The following is a 7,766-nucleotide window of genomic DNA, read 5'->3' as shown; positions in this document are numbered from 1 at the left end:
CTCTTTCACCTGAGACCTCTGTTACTAATTTCCTAGTTTAATAAAGTTTGCAACTCTTGAAGCATGAAATTACTGGCCTAAAATAAGAGGGGTCTAAAGAAATGATTTATTTAATCTCCAAAAGATTTAAAAAAAAAAACAGTATATATTTAGTGCAAAAGTCATAACCATCTGACAAGGAACACTATGAAGAATCCTAAAAACATGGGAATCTTCTTCCTTAATCCTAAGCTTTCCTCTCGTTGGTTGGGGTGAGACCTCAGGGCTATCAAAGCAGGAAATATGAAACCTAAAGATAGACCTGTGGTTGCTCCTGTGAACTGAAAAGCTACCCAAATATTGGGAATCAAAGTAGATCCCATGTAAAGAAAAACCAAAACAGTGATAGTCAAGATGACAAACCTCCTGTTGCTCTCAGAGAGGGGCTTCGATCCCTTGAAGACCATGCAAAAACCTGTGGCACAAGTCATAAATAGCCTAATACAAATCGTGTTTGTAGATCCCAATGTTCCTTTGCTTGTTTTATTCTCTCTGCCCGTTCTGTATGCAATCTTTCCTTCCAATAGCCCCTGCATCTGCTGGTTTAAACCATCACAAAAGGATATATGAGTCATATGTAAACTATTTCATTATTTGAAGTCATACAATGTTCCAATGTCAAAACAAATAACAACCATTAGAACAGGACAATGTTCCAATGTCAAAACAAATAACAACCATTAGAACAGGACAATGTTCCAATGTCAAAACAAATAACAACCATTAGAACAGGACAAGTATTCACACCTTTTCTTCACCAACAAGCCTAACTCGGGCAAATGAACAGAATCAGCATAAACCCCCATCTGCATTCACACTTACAGAATTCAATGGCTTTTCTCTATTTTGTATGTCCATAATTCAACTTCCAAGAGATGGATCAAGTATTGTTTAAAATGATAAACCAAACTCAGCAGTCATCGGGAGTGCACTCTTTTAAAATCTAAAGGCAAACAGCTCCAGCAATACCTGTCTACATGTGGGCATCAGACTGTCCTTGTATAGTGACTTAAGCTATTTGGCTAGCAAGAAATGAAAAGAATTCAAAACAAAGATGTTATTCGTAATCAAGTTTGACACAAGAATAGATATGCATATTAAGGGACACAACCACCTTTAAAGGAAAAGAAATGCAACAATAACCCTTTACTAACCGTGAAACAAGACCAATATCTACTTGTTTGTAAGAAACGAGTACATTATCTGTAGAGAATTGCTTACCATAACCTGAAACAAGAACAAAAACAATTTCTACTTGTTCGTAAGAAACAAGTGCATTCTCTGTAGAGAATTGCGTAGGTTAAATTTTAAAGTTTGAATACCATGACACCATTTATGTGCAAGTAAAAAATATTTAAATAGTAGAGTTATCAAGCTCCTACCTCTAAGCTACTACCATCTGGAAAGTTCTGGAAAGCTGGGATGAGTTCAACAATGTAATCACTAACGGATAGTAGCCACTCCATCTCTTCGCCACATTGATTTCTTCTCCTGCACCAGAGGTTCCAATCTCCAAAGCTGTCCAAAAACAGTAGCTGCCACAAGAGATCCACATGTTAGGAGTTAGTATCTTGAAATTAAGTGAAAATTTATGTCTTAAGATTAAGTAAAATATTTTGCTTAAGACTTGCATAAAATCCTGTGTGATTCCAGAACAGAATTAAAAATGTTATACCTGAGAGGTTTGTAAAAGCATTAGATATTGCCAGGGCTGTACATACTCCTTTACCACCACCTGACATGTCTTCACCCAGCAACAACTTTGAAAATCTTTGTGTCATCATTTTAACTTCTGCAAACATAAAGCAGTAGACTCATTAAGGCAAACAAGTTTACTTGCCTGAAATTAGACATACCATCAGGCCAAACAATATCCAGTTACTCATTTGTCACCAAAAATTCAGTGCCTCTGGTTGGTATAGAAAATGGTCAAAATAAAGGGACAGCAGTTCATGGTTAAGCGGTCAAAGCAACCAGACAGCTAAAATTCCACACAAGGCATATCAATACTATGCAAATACACCTGAAAGTGACAAACTTGAAAACGTAGTGTCCATCCGAAGGGACTTGATGAGCAAAGGTGAAGAGTTAATATTTACCAACCAAATAAAAATATAAAATGAGCCAATCTTTGATGAAAAGCTGACCACACAGCATACGGAGTAAAGACATAATTAAAACTTAGAGCAAATCTGTGAGACACGTCATAGGGGAAAAACACTATATCCTGCAAGATAATAAAATTCGGAACATCGTGAACACTTACTAACAAGGGAAGAAACGTCTCTACGCATTAAATAGCGAAGTCAACTAATACTGTTTTTTATGTTGAAGCTCTCCTTTCTAGCATGTAACAGATAAACATGGTTGCTAGGTTGCTCAATGCTCAGTATGCACACCCACATTTTTACACATGCAGGGAAAACCCAAGATGCTCCATAGGTCAAACCGCAGAACGATAAATCAATTTAAGAATTAGAGTTTTACAGGTTTTGAGCTAAAGAGTCTTAGGGCTCAAACATAACTTTTATTGGGCAAAGGCATTAACATTAATTTGGGAACTCCATACAGGCCATGGTGAGAAATCCATACAATCAAATTGACTTTAGTATCAAACATTCCTACCTTGTATTTTTGTTTTTTGCCGATAGTCTCATATCTTCATAGTGGCAAACCTGACTTCTAAACATGCTGCACTAGGACACAATCTCTCCCCAATAACTGTGCAGATCTCTAATGGAATGGATACATAAAACCATGGTAGCTGACACCTCAATGCATGGAATATGAAATTACACAAAACACCATGTATGTCCCTAACGCTAATCCAGTAACAGAAGAAAAAAAAAAATATTATATTTGCACGGGGCTCAGAGCCTCGGTACTCTAGGTACTTGTTACTGGAGAAGAACAACAACTAAAAATGCCAACAGAGTTTGAACTTACCAAACAGATAGGGCATGTGAGGCTAAACTCCAATTTCATAGAATCAGGCAATGTGCATGTAAGAACAGGATCACTGGCAGTAAAGTCGCATGAGCATTCAGGAAAAATATCACTAATATGTCCATGCTCCGAATCTCTTGTGTTGATCTGAAACGCAATCAATTCAATTAACCAAGGTGACTTCAATAACTCTATATGTTTAGCCTGTAACTTTGTCTTGAAATTCCGGCCATTGACTGAGCTATGAACCTGCATTCAAAAATGACAATACCACATTATTAACATTCTCAAACCGAAAATAGTTGAGTAATACATTCAGATGTAAAGGAGATCCCTTCCAAGGTCATATTTTCCTTGGAAGGATCCCTTCTGACGGTTGAAAGTAAGCACAGAGGAGTGAGATTTTGGCAATCAGGAACTCGAAATGAAATTAGAAATTTGTGGGAGCGAATAGACGATAGGTGTCTCCACAAATTTCATAGCCGAATGTTTTTAAAGGTTAAAAATCAGCAATCGGGTTGAACTAAGTTCTGGGGTAAAAAGCAGTTAAATGGTATTTTAGACGCTGAGCGTCTGGGTTTTATTCCTCTCAATTTCCCGAGTTCTCCTATGCCTTCCATGGGACCACCTGCCCCAACGGGCTAAATGCGACCGCGCGGTTGATACTGCTAGAAAAAGTAGTGGACCTTGACTATGAATGTGGGTGTGGTGAAACATAGCAATTTTTTCCAATCCAAGAAAACAAACAATTGTAACATAAACGACGTCGTTTCTGAACTTACTTTGTCATACTTTTTCAGAATCTTTCGGATCGCAATGGCATTCATCGCCACATAGCTGACTAAATGCCGGCCTTCTCGAATCATTGCTTCATGATCATCAGCAAAGAAGTGTTTAACTCGCCACAGGTACCTTTGAAAACCAGACGCAAGATGCAGATGCAACAAACGTCTGGCACGGGAACTGAAGCAACCCACTATAGCAGATACTTCTTTTGTAAGCTCGTAGAAGAAAATTCTATCACAGACTGCAAGAGGACACATACGAAAAAGAAAAGTTAGAAACGTTCAGCCCGAAACAGCTGGCCATTTTGATTAGTATTTTGACAAAACGCTTGTAATCTTCTGAAATTACAGAAGGTTTGCACAATGCCTTCCACAAGATAAAGATGTATATTGACTTCAAACCTCCTCCGTACTGAAAATGAACTTCAAATATTTGAATCCGAGAACACAAAATGCTATTCCGTATCCATAATAAACAAAAAATGGACGGCATTAATTAGATTTAAACACCTGCACAAGTTTCCGATGAACATGTGCTGAATGAATCACATGAGTTGGAAATGCCTTTGGCTGTTTCCCCGCAGATTACGTCTTCGTTTTCCGTCGTTTGTGAACTGTAAAGCCCTGCTTCAAAGTCCGATCCCATGCCGTCATGCAAGTATCCATCGCGACACTTTTTCAGTACCTTCTTCAGCCGTTTGTATTCGAGGTGTGAACATTTGTCCAGAAAATGCTCATCCTCTCCGTGTAGATACTCGGCAAATCTCTCCCCAAACTTCATGGTCAAAACCTTTAAAACAAGAGTGAAACACGATCCATCAGCGGAAATTGTATAAAAACCCTGTCATTTAACTGGAAATGAAGGTGGTCTTACAACATACGAAACTGATACATTTTCTTCCGTGTTAAATATAAAGAAATAAGGAGGATGCTGTGTTCAGAGAGAATACCCATCAGGATTATCACTGCAAAGCATAATGGCAGACCCAAAACTTTCATTGTTGCAGGCAGTGCCATAATTCCTGCACCAATTACAGTCGTCGCCAGATTGAAAACTGCACTAGGGATACCAGATCCAGACGCCAGTTCTGCTATCCCTGATTTTTCTGTTGACAATAGGGGTAAAGCATCACTGTCTTCCGAAAGCAATGCCTTTGAGGTAACCCCATTGACAGACTTCTTGATCTCTGCCTCGTTGTCCAGCGATATGTCCTGCGTTTGCAGCTCGATGAACGAGTGCTTTATTCGGCCCTGCATTGTGTACCTGGTGGAATTGCGAATGAGAAAGGGCAGCAAAGGCTCTGTTGGCGAGAGGTTTGGAGAATGCGCCATTACTACCCTACTCTAACCGCAGAACAGTTAATGCATAAGGTGGAAGATAACTCCAGGAAGTTAACACGACCCGCCATTCCCTCGCAGAACCACTCCCTCGCAGAACTGTTCCGCTCCTGCCCGAGACTGAAAAACATAATCCGATGCCACGTGTCATTGTGTGGAACAAAAAAACCATTCAGAATTCGATGCCACCTGTCAGCCCAAGAGCAAAAGGAACGACGAAAGTCTGTTCCAAAGGAAGGCCTATCGGCCTAATTATGTTCATTGAACCTCAACTAATTTATTTTAATTAAAATTTTCAAAATATTTTTTCAAGAAGCTCATAGCTGGTTCTGAAATCAATATGAATTTTTTTTTATCATTTTTTTTTTTCAGATCGAAAAAGCATAATAGTATTATATTGAGGCAATATAACGAAGACAGTATTACATCAAAAGCTTATTAAAACTGAAGCCTCTCAGAAACTAAAGAAAGACAAAACTGGATACTATACGCATCCTGAAATCAATATGAAACTTTCATGTGTGCATACAATTATGAATATTTTTTAGAGTTTAAATCTCTATGATTAACCTATTTTTTTCACATAAATAAATAAAATTTCAGAAATCTAATTCTAAAATAAACACGTTTATGACATAATTATATTGATATATGTTTATTTTGGAATTCGACTTCCATAATTTTAATTTAATTATTAATAATTATTAGATAGATAGTAGGGATTTAACCTCAATAGAATATTCTAGAATATTATTAGTAGTTTACATAAATCAAACACTAAGATTTATTTTCAAAATAGTTATGCCATTTTTACTCTTTTATTTAAATTCATTAATTAAAAAAATATTATATGAAATGAGTTATGGTTTCAAAGATGTGGTATTGAGTATTTGACCATAATATTGTAACAAAGCATATTTATAATTAAAAATCTCCACGATAAAATTGAGATGAATCTCAATAATTAATAATCTTGTTACATGTTTTTTTTTCAATCTATATATATTAATTATTTTTATCATTAATCACTGTCATATTATTTTAAATAAAATTATAATTTATTTAATTCTTATAATTTTTTTAATTTTAGTAATTTGAGATATAAAATTTAATTAGTGTTTTGATGTTTATTAAGATTAATAATATGTTTATCATCTATTTAATTTATATATTTATACTAATTATATCCCATACTTTTTAAAAATAAAATTATAACTAAATATTATTAATAATTTTTTTCCTTTAAATAAAATTAATAAATAAATTTTTACTGACACATCATCAGCGTGACATCCAGCTGTCCGTCAATTTACTTTTTGGTTATTAGTGAATAACACATCATCCACCAATTATGATCCGTATAAATCTCTGCGTTTTGCTGTGGTTTATAACGGTAAGCTTTAAGTTTTGGGCCACTCATCATCCCGACTGCAAAAGCACGCTTGACCTTGAGGACGACACATGCGAATCGGCCCATTGGTTTAGATGTTTTAATCATAATTCGAGCACATTTAGAAAGTATTGTCAAATACTAAACAAAAAGAAACATAGATCGTACATTACTAGTCAAACTTAAATCACAAAAATATTTTTTTTCATTTATTTTAGTTGAATTATTTTCTGGGGTTGAGTTAAGAAGTAAAATCGTTTTTGATTTACTAAGAATTTGTTATACTCAAATGTAAAGAAATAGGGTAATGACACATATCCAAAAGCATATGGTAGGAGTGAAAATCTATCTTTTTATTGACCACCAATGTGTTATTTCAAGTGACATGGTTTTTCTTGAATAATGGTAATGAGCCATCATGTTATTTCAAGTGCCATGGTTTCCCTTGAATAATGGTAATGAACCATCTAGATAGCACGCAATGATGGTTGTACTCATTGCCCATTGATAATTGAGTTATGCTAGGTTCTACCACCTTGGAAAAAATATATATATAATATTTTAATAAGGAAATAACTATGACATACTTACTATATTTAGTGGGTGCATAATGCCACATACTTTGTTGGATATAATGATAATGTGACACATTTATGTTAGTGACAATGATGCATTAATGTTATAATGCTCATACATGGGTTGTCATATCACCTTTGCAATAATGATCATACCCTAGTGTATAAATTGTCTATTACTTCAAACCATATAAACTATTTATCCAAAAGGGGTCATAGGTGCAATGGGTCATCCTAAATTTGGAGGGAAATGTAGAATTGGATATAATGATAATGTGACACATTTATGTTAGTGGCAATGATGCGTTAATGTTATAATGCTCATACATGGGTTGTCATATCACCTTTGCAATAATGATCATACCCTAGTGTATAAATTGTCTATTACTTCAAGCCATATAAACTATTTATCCAAAAGGGGTCGTAGGTGCAATGGGTCATCCTAAATTTGGAGGGAAATGTAGAATCAAAATTTACTTAGGGAATTTGGAACTTCGTCAAATAATAAAGTAAAAGCATTACCATTGTAGAAAGGCCTCTTCATCCTTAAATATAAAGGGATTTCAATTAGTCATGGTGGTAGGATACTTAGATTTAGCTCAGGAACTTGACATGCCAAATTTGATCATCATTAATAAAAATGGCAATTGTTATTTCAATTGAAGTGAAGTTTATATGTACCTTATGCTTGTG

The 7,766-nt window shown here is 35.4% G+C and overlaps 1 pseudogene; it reads right to left on the bottom strand.

Annotated features, from left to right (window-relative positions):
- Positions 1 to 1,482: 1,482 nt before the first annotated feature.
- On the bottom strand, positions 1,483 to 4,712 carry LOC149254808 (putative E3 ubiquitin-protein ligase BAH1-like 1; annotated as a pseudogene).
- Positions 4,713 to 7,766: the final 3,054 nt, after the last annotated feature.

Source organism: Pinus tabuliformis, chromosome 7, assembly GCF_031772625.1.
Source record: "Pinus tabuliformis cultivar Carrire ecotype Pingquan chromosome 7, CPIR1, whole genome shotgun sequence".
NCBI classification, from domain to species: Eukaryota; Viridiplantae; Streptophyta; class Pinopsida; order Pinales; family Pinaceae; genus Pinus; species Pinus tabuliformis.
The sequence above is the reverse complement of the archived record's forward strand: the minus strand, read 5'-3'. Positions and strand labels throughout refer to the sequence as shown.